This window comes from Chionomys nivalis, chromosome 9, assembly GCF_950005125.1.
Source record: "Chionomys nivalis chromosome 9, mChiNiv1.1, whole genome shotgun sequence".
Classification (NCBI taxonomy): domain Eukaryota; kingdom Metazoa; phylum Chordata; class Mammalia; order Rodentia; family Cricetidae; genus Chionomys; species Chionomys nivalis.
Window position 1 is genome coordinate 32,697,213 of NC_080094.1, and position 22,229 is coordinate 32,719,441.

Below are 22,229 nucleotides of genomic sequence, written 5' to 3' on the forward strand. Positions count from 1 at the left end.
GATTTTTAAAGGGGTTCCTGAATTAAAGTGTTCCACCATTCTAAACATGTGATGGTAAACTATAGATGTGTGTTCCAACCATGCGCTTGGAAGGAAAGGGAAGAGAAGGTAAATGCTTTGAAAGAAGCTTTTCTAAATTAATTGAGGCTTATTGAGAACTTTCACATCAAGTAGGGCCTCAGTGTGGCACAAATATTTCTTAATTAACTATCATCATTATAAAAGGAGAATATAGTAGATTTAGAAAACTAAAGAAAACACAAATAGAATAGACAAAAGAACTGGATTTTTTTTTAAAAAAATCACCTTTTCTTTATTAGTAGTATTTGGCTTAATGGACATACTGGCCAATCTTTTTCTTTTCTAAGTCAATCCACTGTCAGGAGAAAACTATTATTTTCTTAAATATATGAGTTAATTTTGCTCACATATATTGTAACTATTAGGCATTATTATATAAAATAGTTTTTAATCTACCCCTCACATGTTATTATACACTCTACTTTTACCTCTCTGTTGGTAGCTGTTGCTATGACACAAGAGATACCATGATGTATTTAGACTTTCCATTGCTGATGTATTCTTAGACATTTATTCCTCTCTTTCTTGTTTAATAATTGAAGACTCTGCTGTGTTTGGGGACAAGGAGACCTTCAAGAATGATGAGTTGAGGAGCTTCAAGAATCACTTTCACAGAAGCACTGGAAACAATTGCCAAGCAACCATTTCAGAATTCGGAAAATTCACAGCAAGCTTGAAGCCTCCCGAGGAACATTTAATCAAGCAAGACAGTACTCTGCCAATAATAAACAAAGACTTGTGGGGTTTATAACATGTCCTGTTTGCCCACTGATGCCAAATTCTATGGTTTCTTTGAAAGCAGATGGCTTCAAAATCATCTCAGCCACCATAGTATGTGTGTAAAATAGCAACTTAACAGACACAGGGGGGTGTGCCCAAGACTGGAGTCATTCAAGAAGCCCCATTCCCAGATAACAGGAAGATATCCAGAAAGCTAAAGTTTGTTATATGACTCCAACATTGTTCACTGAGAAAGGTTTTATTTTTAGAGCATTTGTTGAAGGTAGTTTGTGGCAATTACCTAACACCACAGCTTCTTAAACTAGGAACTGTGGTCAATGAGTAACTGGCCCAAAAACTGCAAAGAAAAATCTGGAGAGAGACATATTCACAGAGGTTTTGCCAGTCACAATGCTTGTAGAGACGTAGGTGACAGATACGAGAGAACTGCTCGAGTAACCAGAAAATACCTAAAAAGATCTCAAATGTTCACTTCTGACTGATCTTGAAACTCTATGGAAAGAGAAGTTGAAGGTCAAACAGACTTGCAAACTTCTGCCTGAGCATAAAAGGTGTGCCCTAAGATGTATCTAAAGCCTGCCAACAAAGATAAGAAACCCTTACCCAGTCACTATCTTTTTTTTTATTATTTATTTTATTTTTAAAAACTATCTTTTCTCATTTTACATACCAATCCCAGTTCCTACTCCCTTCCCTCCTCCTGTTCCCTCCACTTTCCCCCTCTACCCCACTCCCCATCCACTCCTCAGAGAGAAAGGGAAGTCAACAAAGTCTAGCACATTGCTTTGAGGCAGAACCAAGGCCCTCCCCCTATATGTAGGCTGAGGAAGGTATCCCTCCAAAGAGAATGGGTTCCAAAAAGCCAGTTCAAGCAGTAGGGATAAAATTTTGATCTCATTGTCAGTGGCCCCACAGTCTGCCCCAGGCATACAACTGTCACCCACATTCAGAAGGCCTAGTTTGGTGCTATGCTGGCTCCCCCACTATCAGTCTGGTGTCAGTGAGCTCCTACTAGCTCAGGTCAGCTGTTTCTGTGGGTGTCTCCATCATGGTCTTGACCTCTTTGCTCATATTCTCCCTCCTCCCGCTCTGCTACTGGACTTTGGGAGCTCAGCCCAGTGCTCCAGTGTAGTTCTCTGCCCCTGCTTTTATCAGTTGCTGGATAAAGTTTCTATGGTGACATTTAAGATAGTCATCAGTCTGGCTAGAGGACAAGGCCAGTTCAGGCATCCTCTCCACTGTTGCTTAGGGTCTTAGCTGGGGTCATCCTTGTGGATTCCTGGGAATTTCTCTGGTGCCAGGTTTCTAGCTAGCCCCATAATGGCTCCGTCTATCAAGCTATCACTTTCGTTGTTTTCATCTTTGTTCTGCCCCCATTTCTGTCATTCCATTCCCTCAAGTTCTACTCCCCCCTCTGCTTCTCTCCTCCTTGTTCCCTTTCTACCTCTCTTCTCCTTTCACCCCCATTCTCCCAGTTTTCTCAGGAGATCTTGTCTACTTCCCCTCCACAGCTGAATCTATGTATGTTTCTCTCAGGGTTCCCCTTGTTACTTAGCTTCTCTGGAGTCATGAACTGTAGGTTTGTTATCCTTTGCTTTACATCCAGTATCCACTTATGAGTGAATACATACCATGCTCATCTTTCTGAGTCTGGGTTACCTCACTTAGGATGTTTTTTTTTCCTAGTTCCATGCACCTGCATACTCAACTTCCTATGGAAAAATCAAAAACCCAGGATAGCCAAAACAATCCTGAACAATCAAAGAACTTCCAGAGGCATCACCATTCCTGACATCAAGCTCTATTATAGAGCTATAGTAATGAAAACAGCTTGGTATTGGCATAAAAACAGACAGGTTAACCAATGAAATTGAATCGAAGACCCGGATATCAATTCACACACCTAAGAACCCCTAATTTTTAACAAAGAAGCTAAAATTATACAATGGGAAAAAAAAGCATCTTCAACAAATGATGCTGGCATAACTGGATGTCAACATGTAGAAGAATGCAAATAGATCCATATCTGTCCCCATGCATAAAACTCAAGTCCAAATGGATTAAAGACTGCAATATAAATCTGACACACTGAACCTGATAGAAGAGAAAGTGGAAAGTAGTCTTCAACGCATGGGCACAGGAGACCACTTCCTAAATATAACGCTAGTAGCATAGACACTGAGGGCAACAATAAATAAATGGGACCTCCTGGAACCGAGAAGCTTCTGTAAAGCAAAAGACACAGTCAATAAGACAGAAAGGCATCCTACTGAATGGGAAAAGATTTTCACCAACCCCACATCAAAGGACTGATGCACAAAATACATAAAGAACTCAAGAAATTAGACATCAAAACCAAATAAGCCAATTAAAAATGGGGTACAGATATAAACCCTGTCGCTATCTTTAAGAAAATTTCAGTCCAATATTTGACTGACTACCAGGCTAAGCAAGGAGAGATCAGAAGAGCACTCAAAAAGTCAGAGTTCAGAGAATTAGTCTAGGAAAAACACTAAATGAAAAAGCAAATAAATCAATACAGCAACAAGAAGGCCCAGAACATCAACCTAAACACAGGCAATGGTGTGAATCTCACTTCCAGATTTTCTGTAGAGTGTTTCTTAAAGCAAACTTTTAACTTTCTAAGTAGTTGGTTTCAAGTATTTAATTAGTGATGCAAAACTGAATATATACACATGTAGATGAGAAATAGAAAAATCACATATGTAAATCTTATCATTGTTAGTAAAAAGTTTCAAAATTTCAATCAAAAGTTAAATTGAGAGAATTGATAAGAAAAACATGCAGTTTGTGATTGTACCATAAGCTACACACTAGAAGCATATTTTAGATCCAAATACACAGGTGGGTTGAAAAATTAAAGACTGTGAAAAATAAGTTATCTAAGCAATAGTAAAATAATAGGTGTTGTTCCATAAGTATCAAACTAAACCAATTTAAGACAAAATTTATTGATAGAAACAAGGAATAACATTTTATGAGGATAAAAAATAAATCCATGAAATAGCATGAAACTATAAAAATATGAAATTTACTTATTAACAAAGTCTCTAAAGATGAAACAAAACCCAGTAAATTGCAGGAAGAAATGAAGTTATTGGTCTGTCACTGTTGGTTCTGTTGTTTGGATTTGCATGTCTACTACAGGCCTATGTGCTTAAGAAGACTTCATTTCCAGGGCAGTGCTGTTTTACGGTAGTGGAATCTTCAGGAGGAGGGGCCCAGTGATGGTACTTTAGTCACCGAGGAGCACTTTCTTCTTCTTTTCCTTGTGATGTAAGTAGATTTTCTCTGTCACCCTCTATACCGTGGTATGGGGACAATTCACGATAAATCAAAACCTCTGAAAATATAAGTCAAAATATGTCCTTTCTTTCTACAGGATAACTATCTCCGATATTTTGTTATAGTGATAGAGAGGTGATGAACACAGAGACTTGAAAGACTTACTTGCATGAGGACTGAAATGCTAGGCTGAGATCAAAGAGTATACTGAAGACATGGACAAAACTATAAACCAAGAAGGCTTAACAGATGCACAAAATACTTGTCTAGAAGTAGAAGAAAATATGTCTTCTCAAATACATGTGAAATATTCTCCAGAACAGACCATATGCTAGGATGCTGAATGGGTGTCAATAAATTTAGAAAGAGTGAAAACACAGAATATGCTTTCTGATCACACTCTATAGTGACATTAAGTAAACAAAGAAAATCTCACAACTCAGGAATACATAAAATTACAAATATATTACTAAATTATCGATAACTGAAAGAAAAGTACAAGAGCCATTAGAAAATATTTTGAGTTGAACCAAACAAAAACAAGAATACTAAAACTTAAGAATTTAGGCAAAATAATGCTTAGAGGAATATTCGTGGCTATAAAATGCCTATTAGGAGATGTAGCTCAGTGGCAGCATGGTTTCTTAGTATCCTTAAGGTCCTGGGATCAGTCTCAGTCCCTGGGATACAAGGAGGAGGGTGAAGAGGAGGGTGGGGGAGTAGGAAGAGGCAGAGAAAGAGGATGATGACAAGGAGGAGGAGGAGAAGATAAAGGACAAAAAGGAAGATCCAGAATCAGCAGCCTAATATTACATCCCATGAAACTTGAAAAAACAAGTTGAGTTCAAATGGTCACAGAAATGTAATCCCAGCAAGAAGGAGACTGAGGCAGGAGGATCATGAGTTCCAAGTTACAGTAAAATCCTGTTCCACCCTAATCCCCAGAATAACAAAACTAAAATATTTAATTTAAAATAAATAAAACAGAATATAGAAAAGATATAAAATTAAACAAAAATTAATATTTAAAATACATAACAAAAATGATAAAAATGAAATTATTGTTAAGAACACAAATAAGAGAAAATTCTCAAATAAAACTGGCAATGAAAGAAGGTACTTCTCTACAGTTTACAGAAATAAAGGGGATCTGAGAGGGTGCCAGTGCTATATAGTTAGATCTACAATGTTCCAGAAGCCTGTGAGTTAACATTTTGGTTCTCACTTTTCACTGTTGGGAGGTGGTGGTCAGCTGTAAGAGGTAGGGTTTACTGAGAGGTCTTCAGGTCATTGGTCCATGCCATGAAAGGAGCTTCCTCTTTTTTTCTTTTGCTTCATAGTGATGACGTGAGCAGCTTTAATTTGCTACCTTGTCAAAGACCCCAAAACAAAGCCTCCCAAACTGGGAGCCCCTAAATCTCTTTTCTCTTCATAAGTTGGTTATGTTGTTACAATATCAGTCAATGGTCACTGTATTAGATGAGATTTTCTTATATCGCAGATTGCTCAGGGAGATAAGGAACAGTATGTTTCCACAAGTCTCCTCTAAGGGTGTATATTCCAAAATTGACCAAAACCAGAGAAAGAATGCAAATATCCATTTTTCTGAAATCTCAACAACACGAGTTTGGTAGCTATTGATTGGTGTTTAAATATTTGCCAACTTAATAGATAAATATACAACCTTATATGGGTCTCTCTGTTCTAAATGTTTGAGTATTTTCATATACTTATTTTGCCATTACAGTTTCTTCTCTGAATTGTCTGAATTTCTAACCCTCAAATATGGATATAATGAAATAGTTATTATTTTATACTGCTACATTTAAGGATTTTCCCCCTTAGCAGTAGATAGCAGGAAAGATAAAGCTAAATGAAAAAAAAAATCCCTTATTTCCTCTGCTTTTTGGGCAACTAGGAGTCTGTAATAGATTAGTTATCTGTTCACTTATGACATCAGTCCCAGCAGCTCAGATAGGAGCTGTGCTGGCACATTCTTGGCTTGGGAGGAGACAGCTAGGATCAGGCCTGTGGCTATAGGGTGTCCTTCAAGAGCACAGCCAAGTCTGTCAGGGGACTAGCATGCAAGAGAAAGTCTTTAGAACACTGTAGCTTTCGTAATTTAGCTCCTGTTCATTAAAAACCAGATTCTCTAGGGCATATTTAACATAAATATTTCATGTGCATTTTCCAGGCTCAATGGTTCTTGAATACATTTTCTACTTAACCCTATTCATGTGCTTGGGGTAATGTTAAGATTTGAGTTTAAAACATGAACCAAGGGAAAGAAAGCATTGCCGTAATGCCTCTGGCTACCCAGAATCCTATGACTTTGACCTCTGCTGGTTGGCATAGACTTAGATTTCTTAGATTTTTATTTCCTATTAAGTAGGATACTATAAATCTCAAAATTTTAACACTAGAGAAGAGCTTGGGGTTAAGTAGCAGCGAGTTTTGGAAAAATATATTTTATTTTTATTTTGGCTTTGTTTACTGAGTTTTAGAAAGTAAATTTGAGTGGAGGCAAAAGGAAATTTTTCCTACAGTGAACTTGTGGAGGTGGTGGTCAGAGTGGAACCTCATCATTTAGGAAGTGTGTCTGTAGAATACTACCAATGGATGACAAAGTCAATGAGAAAAAAATACAACAGCAGGCAAATCAAAGGGACCTAGAAGGTATTGCCTTGACCAAGTGAACTGAGTGAATTTCCCCATGATGAGATGCCTTAGGCAAGTGCTGAGGTGACCACAGGAAGGACACACTCTGCACTGCATAAACCTCTGGTGACAAGTATATAATGTGTATTCTATCAGATGGAAAGGCCAGACAAACTCATAACTGGCTAAGGGTCCTTGAAGTCATGTTCATGAAAGACCAAGAACTTTTCAAAATTAGAGAAGACAAGGAAGACAGTTAAATAAGCACATTACACATTCTAGGTTAGAGCCTGCATCAGAGAGAAAGACATTTGTGAGGCCATTGGAAAATTTTGTAAAGGTCTTAATGACTAGAATCAACTGCTTTTACTAATTGTACTATGATTATGTAAGACATCATCTTGGGGAGGCCTGGATTAAAGGCAGGACTAAGGGAACAAATTCTCCATGCTATTGTTTATTACTTGTCTTTTGAAAAGTGTTCTAGTAAATATATACAGTGTGAAAATTTCCATTTCAACCACTTTAACATATGTAGCCTAGTGCTGCTAAATACATCTCATTGTGTACCCTTTGTCAACCTCCCAATGTCAGAACTGCTGTGGGACAATGGTCCTCTTCCTTGTAAAGATTTGTCACTTGTATTATTTTAATAAAATGATGATTGACCAGTAGCCAGGCAGGAAGTATAGGCAGGACAACCAGAATAGGAGAATTCTGGAAAGAGAAAAGATTCAGTCTGTAATCGTCACTCAGATGCAGAGGAAGCAAGATGAGAATGCCTCACTGATAAAAGGTACCAAGCCACATGGCCAACACAGACAAGACTTATGGGTTAATGTAGGATGTATGAGTTAAAAGGAAGTCTTAGCTAATAGACCAACCAGTTTACGATTAATGTAGACCTCTGTGTGTTTCTTTGGTGCTGAATGGCTGTGGGACTTGGCAGGACAGAAACTATTGCCAACACAGAACCAGCTCACCACCTCCAAATAAAACTCTAAGTCAATTGATCTGTTGGGAGTGGGGCTGGGGCTGGCAGTGGGACCAGGACTTATCCTGGGTTCATAAACTGGCTTTTTGGAGCCCCATCCCCTATGGGGGGGTTAACTTGACTAGTCTTGATACAGGGGAGAGGGGCTTGATCCTGCCTCAACTTGGTATACCGGACCTTGTTGACTCCCTAAGGGAGGTTTTACCTCCTCTGCGGGGTGGTTGCAGAGTGAGATGGGGGAAGGTAGGGGGTGGAGAAGGGGAGGGAGGGAGAACTGGGGCTAGTATGTAAAATTAAAAAAATTAAGGCACCGGCCTAATGTTCCCAGCAGTCTGAGAGACTGGAGCCACAGTAGTGAGGCCAACCTGGGCTATACTATGAGACCCTTCTGTAAAGAACAAGTAAACAAAGCTGAAGGTGAGCTCAGTGGCAGATCACTTGACCTGTGTGGGGCTTTGGGTTGGATAACCACTACATTAACACACACACGCAGAGGAAACACTGCTCTCCACCATCTCCCCCCCACCAAATATGAGCTAAAACATCAAAACCAACTTATAACTGTGTGATGGTCAATATCATTTATCAGCATGGTAGAATCAGGATCAACTGGGAGATGGGCCTCCAGGTATGCTTGTGTGAAATGGCCTTGATGTCCTTAGCTGGTCTGAGAAGACTGACTTGACTCTGGGTAGGGCTATTCTCTGCTGTGAGGATCCCATAGTGTATAAAACCAAGGAAAAGTGGAAAATACCATGCGTTCATCACTCTATGCTCCTTACTACAACAACGTAATGTGACCAGCTGCCTCAAACTCCTACTGCCCCACAACTTCCCTGCCCTGATGAGCTATACCCCTGAAGAGTGAGTCATAAAAAATCTTTTCCTTTCTCAGTTGCTTTTCTTAAGTATTTTAACACAGCATCAGGCAAAGAAGTTATGACAGCCCATTAAACATCCTCCCTTCTCTTAGGCTTGCAACTTTTCCCTTTCTGTCTCTGTGATATCTCTTGTCAGGGCAAGCATGCAACACTTGACCTTTCATGCTTGTCTTATTTCACTTAAGCAGAATGTCCTCAAGGCTCTTATGCACTGAGAATGTGTCAGGGTTTCTTCCCTTTTAACAAGGAGCAATAACTCACTCTGTGTGCTTACATCCTACATTTTGTTTTTAATTCAAGCATTGATGGGCACACTTGGGTTACTTCTTATATTGCCTGTTGTAAAAAGCACAGCCATGAACATGGGTACACTTATGTTTTAACAACGTTTAAAAGTCTAAGATAATTTCTAAATTGTAAGTTAAATGTAATGCATTTTAATATTTAATTGTGAATGTCTTGGGGGAGGGTCACGGGCCCTACCACTTCTGACTGTCATGTATTTAGATAGCTTTCCTTAGCTGTGTTATCAGAGCTAACTGAGTTATACACTTTGGCTTGGTCCAGTTGCTTCATTTCATAAGAGCAGACATTGGGGCTGGGGAGATAGCCCAGTTGTGTAAAATGCTTTCTGTGTAAGCATGTGCTCATGAGCTGGGATCCACAACATCTACATAAAAACCAAGAACAGTGATGTGTGCTTGTAACTCCAGTACTGCAGGGGGAAAACAGCAGAAACTCCAGGGCTTGCCCAGCAGACAGCCTAGCTGAGCCAGTGAGCTTCAGAGTCAGTGAGAGACCCTGCCTCAAAATATCAGCTGGAGAGCAATAGAGGAAGACACTGGAGTTACAGTCCCACACATACAGTGATAGGTGTACACTCATATGTATAACACACACACACACACACACAGATTCATGAATGAATGGATGCATCTGTATAGAAGCACAAAGGAACAAAATCCTAGCCACTGAGAGGGTGAAGGCTCAGGACTTCCAAGAGTTCCCTCAACATTATTCCTAATTCTGTGTTTCACTCGTCTTTGTAAATATGGACTGATATTCATGGCAAAGTGAGTGGAACTCAACATGTAGCCATACTGTAAGTGACATCCCCACCCTTGGGAGCCATGATGGTGACTTCTTTATGAGCTCTCTGGGCTCTGGAAGCAAATGGCGCTAATTGGTCTGACAAGGCTGAATTCAGAAACTAATGAGCTTCCTCTTGGGCAACGTATAAACAGATACGTTCGCCAATCACAGATTAATGGAATAGCAATCTGCACATAGGTTACTTTGCTTATTATCTTTGGAGTGCAGACTCCAGATCTACTGTCCTCTGACACAGTCAGTTGTTTGAGAACACTGTGCAAGCAGGAGCCCCATCGGGAGGGGAAGAGAGAGGCTGTGTGTGCCTCCCAGTCGTGGAAGACACTTTTCTCCATACAGCTCAGTGATGTGATGCTGATAGATGCATTCCTTCATTTCTAAGAATAATTATAGTATTACAAATAGTTGAGACATTAAAAACAGTGATAGGTCCCCAAATACTCAATTGAGCGCCCCAGTAAAAATCTTCTCATATTTAAAGCACTTTATACGTGTTTAAATGACCTTTTTCCTAGAAACACACACATACTCTCACATGTGCACACACACTCTCACAACTCACATGTACACATATGTGCATATACATGCACACACATATATAAGATCTTTCTCACACATACTCACTCACGTGCATGTACATACATTGTTTTTGGTGCTATCACTTTATTCTTTTAAGGCAAAATGTGCACAGCTCCTGAAGGAAAGAGAAAATGAGCGGGACGAGGATTCAAAGCCAATTGTCAGTTTGCAGACTCAGGCTGGGTACCAGGATCCTAATGCTGCTAACTCAGACTTGAAGAGAGCTGAAAATTCTCAGTATGTTGCAAAATTTTATGGATCCCAGCAAGACTTCCCAATGCCTCTCTCTGTCCCCTCTTGCTTCATTTTCCACTTCTGTATGACTCCAAGCTGAAACACTTCTTTGAACCCACACACTTGCTTCTCCCGGCACCAGGGAAGTCCAGATTAAGAGGCATGGCCTTCTGATGCAGCTTGTGCCTGCCTTCTCTGAGGCTCTGGTTCCCTGGATTAGACGATGCATTGGTGCTCCAGATAGGTTGTATTCATGGCCTCCACCCCAGGTACTGTGCTTCTGTGCATCCACTTAGAAGTAATGTAGCCATGGATTCTGGGATCCATCCTTCACCAAGTGAAAGCCTCCCTTCTGACCAGAAGCTGTTTCTCCTGACTGCTTCCTTGCATCTGACCACCTTATTTACTTTGATGACTTTAGCTGGGCTTCTCTGGGAGTCTAGTTTGGGGACCTCAGGAGTCATTCTACATCTGAATATTCTTACAAATTTGCCCTCTAGAAGCTACTGTCAAGATGTTTCAGAAACAAACTGGGAGATGAAACAATACAGCCAGGATTGCAAACTGCTTGGCAATTATATTTGAGGGCTTGAATATAAAAAACAATGGAACTTTCATTTTCCTGACCTTTCCCAGAGACCCTCCTAGATTTTCTTTAATTGTGCATAATGGTAAGGCAAGTCATGGCACCCTTGGAATAAGAGAGAAAGAACTAGTAATGGTTCTACCTAGTACCTACACTATCTATGTCATATCATCTCTCTCCTCTCTCTCTCTCTCTCTCTCTCTCTCTCTCTCTCTCTCTCTCTCTCTCTCTCTCTCGCCTTCCCTATCTACCTTATATCTATCATTAACACTTATTATCTACTATCATGTATTATCTCCAATCATTTATGTCTATCATCTATCTACTATCTACAGTTTATCTATCTACTTAGCTATAATCTATCTGTATCTATCTATCTATCTATCTATCTATCTATCTATCTATCTATCTATCTATCTATCTATCTATCTATCTGTATGTCTGTATCTGTCTCTATCTATCTATCTATCTATCTATCTATCTATCTATCTATCTATCTTGATCATCTACCTTTCCAATTTTATATTTTTGAACAATGATATCAGCACAAATTATATATTAAGATATCAACATCAGTCTCAATGGGACAGAAGAACAGGAAGCATAGAAGTGGTGGTGAAGGAAAAGAAAAAAGAAGTTTATTGCATTTTAGAAGCTACATTTTAGAGCTGGAACGCTATACAGCTTTGAAAGCTCTACTGCCTTTCTCATTGACACAGAGCAACCCTCACAGTGTACCCTTCTGAGAAAACAAAGTGACATGGTAAGAAAGGTACCAGGTAAAAAGATGCATATTAAATGTTTACCTGCTAGTGAAAATTGATGTCAGGTATAATATTTCAGCTGATTTAATTGTCCTGTGTTTACTTCTCTATATTATTTCCTGCATGCCGTTTGTGTGCTTTAGAAAGTTGATATGTATAATAAAATAATTTTATTTTGAAAAATAAAAGCAAGTGGAGTCCATCACCACTTACTTCAGGTCTTATTTCTCAGTACCAGTTCTTACTTCACAGAGACTGAGAGAGTAAGGACTTTCTCACCTCAGCTGCTATCTTGGGAAGGAGAATGGTTTCAGTTTGGGAGAATCCTGGGATGGTTCGTGGGTCTGGGAGGCCATAGTGGCTTAGGTAAGAAAAAGATCTGCTGTGCCTGGGCAGAACTGAGTACAGCAGGCCAGGGGTGGAGCAAATGCAAAAGCTACAAAGATGCTGAGCCCAGGCAGTGAGAGGCTGTACTGAAGAAGTCACTCATCTCCTTTCCAAGAGTCCTTTTCAATCCCATGTCCCAGGAATTCCCATGGGAGTCATTCTAATGACTTTCCAGGGATGCATATTTTAATTCTGTCTGAACTCTTAGTATCATCAGGAAAATGCCTTTGGATTCATGGTGAAGGTTTAGCTATGCAGGCACAGCCAACGTGATGGCCAAATTTCATGGTTAAGCCACCATTCTGGAGAATGTGGATTGTGGATGTTGGACAGAGATGTGATTTGCTAATTGGAAAGCTTGCATGGAAGCTGGATCCAGAAATGAAATAACGATCTAGCCCAGAGTTTGTGTGAATAGTGGAGAAAGCATGGGGCTTTTACAGGGGTGTAGTAGGGGTTTGTGGGTGTTATTTAGATCCCAGGGGTCCAGGTTTCTAATTTACCTCTGGCTTATATAGCTAAGAAATGTGAGGTTCAGACAGTTATCAGTTTGTGCTACAGCAAAACTTTCTGCCATGGCAGAGGAGGGCAAAGTCTCACGGTGGCAGAGGAGTTTGAGTTCATGTTCATAGAGGGAAATAGCAGAGTGTTGGCTTTGAGTCAGTCCACACATTTTTGAAGGAATTTAAAAATTTAAATATAAGAACAAGTATCACATTAAAATAAGAATGCAATACTTAATAATAATAATACTGTCGTCTTATCACTGAAGCCAGGTATAGTGGTAATTCAGCAAGTTGAGGTAGGAAGATTGTCATGACTTTGAGGCCAGTCTTTGGTTGCATAGTAAAACCCTGTCTTGCCACTCCCTCAAATAAAAAAAGAAAATTATTACTGATATTTCAAAATATATAGACATCATCAATATGTTGCCAATTGTCTTAATAATATTTGTTACAAAGAATGAAAAACTTGAAACTAAAGATCAGACCAGGATCACTTGCTGCACAGAGTTACTGTTTTTCTTTCTTTGCCTATCTCAAAGAGTTCCTTAGAGTGTCTGTCTTTTATTGCTTCCTCAGATTTGAAGAGGCCAGGTAATTATTTTATACTGCTCCTCAGTAGGGGTTTGTTCTCAGGAGCAGGCTAATGTCAGGTGTTTCAGCAATGGTTTTCAGTGTGCTTCTTGATGTAGTACAGTCTTTTAAGTGTGGTGAGCACAAGTTCACAATCACAGTCATGACCACACCTGCCTCACAGTGAACTTACAAAATGAGGACAAGAGTCATCTCTGGACATGCAATGTGCTTACCACTCACTTGTGTCTGGACATTCACATACAGAGGTCTATGTAACTAACAAATAACTTATTTCAGTGGACTCTAATTGCTATAATTATTCAAACAGAAAGCAAGGCATTAGGAGTGGAATCTAGAATAAGTTATTCTGGGCATTTATTTTTTTACTTTTTTTCTTTCAATTTAGGAGGGGAGCATAGCTGGGCAATGATAAAGCAAGTGGGGGGGGGCGAAGAAATGAATATTTTGGGTACATCCAATGATGCTAGACCTCTAAAAGGATGTAGTAATTGAAACCACTCAACAAGAGGACATTCCATTCTCAGTAGAGTGGCATATGGGTGCACATAAAATCATATACTGTCTCATAAAACTCAATCAATGAGAAGCAGCACAAGATAATTTCCTACAGAAGGCGAGCACACCACATTATTTAGATGAATAAAGTAAATATGATTTTGCTAGAGGACTGAAGGCCCGACAGCTTCTTTAAACAGATGTCTTTCATGCAGTAAAGCAGCCTCATTACTAAGGGTGTCGCTAGCTCTTGTGTCAACACGAGCCCAGTGGAAGCAGGCTGTTGCTGCTTTGAGTAAGTAGCTACCATGGAGGACAGCATTCAACTGCATTCCTTAGGGGGTTGCATAAAATTAGTGTGGTCTAAGATGGTTTTCTGCATGTAGAACTTGAGACAGAATGCTACGAGTTTTCTATGTTTTGAAAAGCTAAGTGGCAACATTAGATTAGGTAAATTTACCAATCTACCCAAAAAACTAATAATAAGCTTTGTATATAAAGTTGAGTTTCTCTTCATTCAGTTGGTAGAATATATCACTTTAAGTGTTCCTCATATCTACAGGGCTTAACAAGAATGTGGTAATAAAATAAAACTTAATGTTCTTCCAAAATTAGCAGATTTGCTATGATCAATGTGTAAGGAGTCATTGGTCCAACCCTTGGAACCTATTACTCTAGCCAACCTTGGCCACTTCTGAACCACACTTAAACATTTGCTCTCTATGAATGATAGCCTCTGAGCTTTAGAACCACACTTCATTCTAACAGGGAGCACAGCAGAATGAAAAACTGAGTTGTTTTAATACTGAGTATAGACCCTACATGGGACTCAATTTATGAATCCCTATGATTTATGCCTAAGAACTGAACATGGACATATCAAGTCTAGGATAATGTCAATCAGGTGGTGACACAGGTAGAGAGTATTTGACTAAGGCCCCACTCACTAGCCTTTCTTTCCATCCACCTAGCATCCCAGAAGGAAAACTTACAGAAAACATTATTTCTCTGGTGTATCAAGGAACCTCCCACCTCTAAGGTAGGCTGGTACCCCAGTGATGCTCTTTGGTTCCCCTGTTCTTTAAAAAGTTTGACTTAGGCATGAGAGTCTGTCCTTTAAAATGTACTTGTCCTTTAAAATGTATTTTGTTCTTAGCTGGATTAAACTTTATAGATGTAACTGGCTGCTTCCAATAGCTGTTTATTGAGACTCGAGGATAATAATTAATCAAAGAATTAACATCATTGATGTCATCAGCCATTGTCAATGGGGTTAAAGATACAATACCTGACTTCCAAGTAATATCATCTATTAAAAGGAAAGTGCTGTCTGCTGCTGAGATATGACTGATTCTGTGGGACAAACAGAACAGGCTGAGATCTAGTCCCTCTCCCTTTCTCTGTTAGCTCATCGATCATGCTAGGATTTCCTGTATATGGCCACTCTGCTGAACTTTCTGGGTATTGAATGCCTCCCTCTAGCTGTAGAATGCAAACTCCTCAGCTTGTGGTGGGAAACTGATGTGGGATTTCCCTCTGTATGCTGTGATTACTATTAATATAAAGAAACTGATTTGGACCTATAGCAGGGCAGAACTTAGCCAGGTGTGGAAAACTAAACTGAATGCTGGGAGAAAGAAGGGCGAAGTCAGAGAGAAGGCATGTAGCCCTGCTGGAGTCAGACGGAACTTTAGCTGGTAAGCCACAGCCATGTGGTGATACACAGATTAATAGAAATGTGTTAAATTAATATATGAGTCAGCCAATAAGAAGCTCGAGCTAATGGGCCAAACAGTGATTTAATTAATATGGTTTCTGTGTGGTTATTTTGGTTCTGAGTGAACAGGACAAACAAGTGGCTTCCCTCCTACAGGAAACTTCTCTTAAATTGGCCCTAGCCTACTTCTTTGAGCTCATCTCCCTGTCCCTTAGCATCTAGTCAGACCAACTACTTACAAGTAGTTGCAAAAAGAGTACAGTCTTTTTAAGATCCCTGTGTACTTTCTTATACATCCTGTATCCTCATCTATAAATCTCCTTACTTAGTACTGATATTAAGACACTAAGCAAAGGCTCAAAAAGTGTATACTGGGACTTGATATTTTCTCCATTTTTCATATTTTCTCCTTATACCCAAGGGACTGAACAATGACTTTTTTTTTATCTCAAAGTCTATATTTCCATGGCCTACATCATCCCTGCTTATTGAATGTACTCAGTATACACTTACCACATGAACTGAATATTCTACCCTCTCTCCTGGTGTGACTATGGCCCTTGTTTACTTCGTTGCTAACTGATTCAAACCTTCCACAATCATTCAATGATTCTTTCCTTTTTTTCCAGTTAACTGTCTGGGGTGATGTACTTATAGCTTCCACTGCTGGCTTCAAATTAGGACTCATGCCAAAGCTCCCTGAAGACGTAACCATCCAAAGTACCTCTCTGCTGGCACCTAACCATTCTCTTCATGCCATTCTTCCTCTTCCTCCTATCCTTCCTCTTCCTCCCATCCTTCTTCTCACCACAAAGTGTGACTTCAAATGATCACTAACTTCTTAATTAACAACCAAGTCACAGATTCCTGGGCTGTATTTCATCAAAGGTAAATCCAACAGGCTGTTGCGAGAATTCCTGAATCTATGAGCAGTTTTGTTTAGAAAGCTAGAGTTCATAAACACTTCAGGAGTAAAACTGCACAACAAAGTAGACTGGAGGGTCTGAAGTGAACTGATATGATCAACTCAATGAATCGAAGTGACTAGTAGCCTTTCAGGCCAGTCACCCACAGGAATGTCACTTGGTCTAGTTTACAGTATCCTTCATCCTGAAACTCTTGCTCAGGTGTTCCAAAGCACAGCTGATAAGCAGAAGGACTTAAGGTTGACTTAATGTGCTCCAAGTTACTTTCCTGCTGCTGTAATGAAACAGCATGACCAAAGTAACTTAGAAAAGAAAGCGTTTAATTGGGCTTACAGCTTCAGAGGATTAGAGTCCATGATGGTGGAGTAAAGGCCTGGTAGCAAGAACAGCTGTGAGTTTACAACTGGATCCATAAGCAGGAGATGAGAGAACACTGGGAATGGGGAAAGGCTTGAAACTTCAAAGTATGCCCCTCCAAGTGACATATTTCCTCCATAAGGACACCCCTCCTAATCCTTCCCAAAGAGTTCCACGGGGGACTAAATATTGAAACATATGGGGGCCATTCTCATCCAAACCACCAGACAAGTACTCAACTACACAAATAAGCACTAGGTGTGGTAGCTCGTGCCTGGATCTCAGAAGGCCAAGGCAGAAGGATTACCATGAGTTCGAGGCCACCTCTGAGGTACATAGTGAGTTAGCCACCCTGCATTATATAGAGAACTCTTATGTTAAAAGCAAAGCAAAACAAAAAAAAAATGCAACAAAGGAAACAAAACAAAACATCCAAACAGAAAAAAAACCAAATGAAATTCCCTAGCAAAAGAAACCAGCAAATAACAAATAAAACAGCATAAATAGCATATTTAATCTCTTTCTTCTCATGTGTAAAATGAAGGGCAAAGCCAATACTTTTCTAAAAGTCTCTTCCTTTTCCGACAGGCTGCAATACTATAATTGCAGTTATTATTTGTGAAAATGTAAATGATTCTGGATAAACCAGCTAGAATAATACAGACTCAATTAGTGAGGAATGTCACAATATTTTGGTGGAGTAGCAATCTGCCAGTGGTGTGACAAGTGTTTAGACATCCTTGTTCAGAAGAGTGGTCCCAATCACACCCAACCACTTCCTCCCTCCCTTCAGCACCGTACTTACAGAAGGAACCACTGGCATTTGGCAACCCCATTCGTTTGACCATTCACAGCTGACCTTCCTTACGAAGGCTGCTGCTCAGAGTCCCGTGGGCCTGACAGTTTAGTGCATATCAAACTCTTCTTCCTTATGTTCTACTCAGAGAATATGCCAGTCCCAGGTCAGAGAAACTACCAGCCATCAATTAGTATATACGTGAAACTGTCATATAAATACCTCTACAGACAGGACAACATTGAGGTCCACTAAACATCAGAGAACTCTAGTCATCGCCAGTGTCAGTATTTATTTCTCCACATTCAATCTGAATGTTTCTGTAGAAAACAACTCTATGATGTCAATTGTGTGTCTTTCTCCAGAGCTATCCATCACATCCCAGCCCACAAATCATTATGTCTTCCCCAGGTCTCTCTCCAATTCCCATCAGCAGTGTCCAAAATTTTGTCTCCCTTCAAGCCCCATCCTCTTTTCCCGTACTCTAAAAATTGCCTTTGATTTCCTGTCCTTTGGAAATAATGACAGTTCCTAAGTGTATGTTTGTACTGGTTACCTTTCTTGTCACTGTGTTAAAGTATGTGACAGAAGCAGCCTAGGGGAGGAAGGGTTCGTTTTGGCTCACGGTTTCAGGAAATACAGCTCACTGGCAGCAGGGAGTCTCTGTCTGCCATGGTAGCAACATGAGGCAGCTTCTCTTCACATCATAGTAAATCAGGGAAGAGAAGCTAGAATGGGTTAAAAATCCTCTAAGGTCCACCCAATGGCCCATGCCCACTAGCTGGCACCATGCCCCAAGGGTTTCACAGTCTCTCAAAACTGTGTCACCACCTAGGGACCAGGTGTTCAAAACACAAGTGTGTGGGAGCATTGCTTATCCAAACCATGGCAATACCATTCCCATGTTCCCCTCTGCAGCTGCATTTCATCACGCTTTAACCACAGACTTTTGGTGCATGTGTGTAAAGACCTCCTTCATCTTGCTACTATTAATTTCTAAATTGGGATCTCTAGGAAAATAGAAGTATGCCAATGGCTCACTTGATGCTTGTCAATTGCTTAACAAATAGAACTTCTCTGTCCCTTTCCTGCCTTCAATCCTTCAATCTCAAATTGAGTCCAATTTCCTTTTGTGTGTATTCTGCCTTCTTCTTCTTTTTTTTTTTAAATGAAACTGAAAAATTTAATGAGAATGAATAGCTTAGGCTTGAAGAAGTCTGGAAAAATAATTTGTAGTGAAATTAGAAGTGAATCTCAGATGGAATGAGTGTAAGAAATACCATACATTATAGTTTTATGTAGAATAGAAAGTAACAGTTGTATATGACATGATACTGAAATGACATACCTAACAAACACTGATCAGTAGGAGTAGTAAGGCAAGGGGAGGTCCTAGGATCCTAATTTTCCGATTTTGCAAATCACTGAGTCTATACTCATTACAATTTGAAATATGCAATTAAATAATTAAGCATGTAACTAAATAGATATTTATGTATTCTCTTCTCAATATGCAATAACAAACTCATAAATCTTATATGCAGTATTTTTTCTTAAATTCATGGAAATTTATTTGAAAATATGCTTTATATAGCAAATTTCTTTGAGCATAATCATTTTAGTTTCCTCTTTTTCTCCTCTTTTGCTATAGTCTATAATGATTAAATCAGATGATTTAAAACTGAAAGACAGTATGTACAATGTGATTGCACTTCAATAAGCGCTCATTTTTTCTCTCCATGGACTCGTACACAGATATCTGCGTTGGCATGACTGGTAATGGTCACCTCTGAGTAAATGCTTTAAATGCTTCTTATTGGATTTATTCTAGTTGGCATTTTTAAAGATAATTAAAATTAGCAAAATAAATGGATGTTTATGGAGCTTAATGTCAACTTCAAAGTGATAAATGTGGAGAGGCCTGGATCTTGCCTTTTCTTTCTGTCCCTGTCAACCTACCATCAACATCTTGTAAAGCCCTGAGTTCCGTTTTACTCTGTGCCAGAGTTTGTGGCATCATTTCACACACAATGTAACAGTTCACTTTGTTGGGCTACACTCACCAGAAGATCTAAACACATCACATTCCCCCAAACATTGTAGTCAAATTAGTTTTGGAACAAAACCAATCTGCTAAGTCACTGTATTTTTTTATATTAGTTTCACCTGCTCATACGCAACAGGGTAGCAGCATTAACTCAATTGTGTTTTCTTGACTCCTTAGCCATTTGTGATCTTGTAAACCAATGATCAGGATTTATAATCAATACACTTCAAAAAGAAAGTCAAATATAACTCCCGTTCTTGACTATCACATTATTTAGTTTGCAATAAAAATGGAAATGTGCAAGTGAAGGTTTTTTTAAGCCCTTTAAATGATGGATCTGGGTGCAAATGTGAGATGAAACAAGAGAAAAAATTAAACCTTCCTTTTCTTGTTGTAAAGCCGGGCAGCTCTGAGAAGTTATCGCCGAATGTGTAATTATAGCAAACGCAATTGCAGCCTCATTCACCAGCACGTTGAACATGGTCTACAGCTGTAGGACCCCCTGAACTACATCATTCACTTAAGAAGCACCACCCTCTCTCCTGCTGTATTTGCTCATGCTTTAATCACACACTTTACTTTTTCTGTGCAAAGATCTCCTCCATTTCACGACTGTTAATTCCTAAGTTGGGAATTGTAAGGAAACAGAAGTGTGCCAATGGCTCACTTGATGGTTGGCAATTGCTTTTACTTCCTGGCTGAACTTTTCCTTACAGAGTAAAAGATCCTACAGGGGTAGTTTTTGGAACCGCACTTCTTCCAGCACATTCTTTTTGTGTTTATGACCAAATTATCTTCTGTCAATGAGTCTCATCACTGAAGAAGTATGTATTAAGCATCTATTATGGGTAGCTTTATTGGCTGCAGTAGGCGGATGGAGCTTTGAGAGAATTTTATGTTTTTTTTCTAGAAAAAGCAAATGAATTTTTTTTTTTAGAGAGTTCACTGATAGCATGAGATAGCCTAGGAGCTCTCAAAGGTTGGAAGATTAATTTTTGTTGTGTTTTGTCTTGGTTTAGTTATAAGGTTAGACTGACTCTAGCAACATAGAAAGAGGATGTTTATTGATAGCATACTAGCTTGGATAATTCTGACTGCTCTAAAGAGATAAGCCCACAGATCTCAGTGCCCTACCGTCACAGTTTATTTCTCACTGTGGAAAGTCTTCCTGGTCAGCAATCAGAAATCTGGACTCCCTTCGTTTTGTGACTTTGTTACTGTCATGATTTGTCTTTCAGAGTTGCTCTTCTCAACATCATACAGTCTCAGAAGAAAAGGAACGTGAAGAATCATTTGGTGGGAATTTTTCTTTTGGTGCATCAGGCATGGGCCAAGAATACATTATTTCTGCTTATATGAGATGAATTAGCAATGTTACATGGTCAAAGTTGTCTATAATGCAGGCTGAGAAATGTGTATTAACAGAAAATCAGGGAAAAGGGGGACATGAGTTTGATGACTAAGATTTCATCTGTTCCTACACTACTTTAATGAGACTGAATCTCTGGTGGCTTGGATTAGCCTCATAGAAATTATTCTTTTCTCTAACACAACCAAGTCAAAATCTAAGAAAGACAGAATGGCTACCTGCAACAATTACCATGGTCTCTGATGAACAAACTTCATGAAAATCCAGGATCTGGGCCACTTCTTGGACTATTACTAATCCACAGATGGATTGTTATTGGGCTTGGGTCGATTACTTCCATGATCTATTGCAAGTCAGCACATGACTGCTTCCTTATGTAAAAGGGGACAACATTGAATAAATGGGACCTCCTGAAACTGAGAAGCTTCTGTAAAGCAAAGGACACTGTCACTAAGACAAAAAGGCAACCCACTGACTGGGAGATCTTCACCAACCCTGCAACAGACAAAGGTCTGATCTCCAAAATATATAAAGAACTCAAGAAACTAGACTTTAAAATGCTAATTAACCCAATAAAAAAATGGGGCACTGAACTGAACAGAGAATTCTCAACAGAAGAAATTCAAATGGCCAAAAGACACTTAAGGTCATGCTCAACCTCCTTAGCGATAAGGGAAATGCAAATTAAAACAACTTTGAGATACCATCTTACACCTGTCAGAATGGCTAAAATCAAAAACAGCAATGATAGCCTTTGCTAGAGAGGTTGTGGAGAAAGGGGCACACTCATTCATTGCTGGTGGGAATGCAAACTTGTGCAACCACTTTGGAAATCAGTGTGGCGATTTCTCAAGAAATTTGGGATCAACCTACCCCAAGATCCAGTAATACCACTCTTGGGAATATACCCAAGAGATGCCCTATCAAATGACAAAAGTATCTGTTCAACTATGTTCATAGCAGCATTGTTTGTAATAGCCAAAACCTGGAAACAACCTAGATGCCCTTCAATGGAGGAATGGATGAAGAAAGTGTGGAATATATACATATTAGAGTACTACTCAGCGGTAAAAAACAATGACTTCTCGAATTTTGCATGCA

The 22,229-nt window shown here is 39.4% G+C and overlaps 1 protein-coding gene across 1 annotated transcript in view; it reads right to left on the reverse strand.

Moving 5' to 3' along the window:
• Positions 1 to 22,229, reverse strand: part of Pcsk2 (proprotein convertase subtilisin/kexin type 2) — a 227,131-nt gene that overhangs the window by 196,719 nt on the left and 8,183 nt on the right. The gene's annotated exons all lie outside the window — the stretch shown is intronic.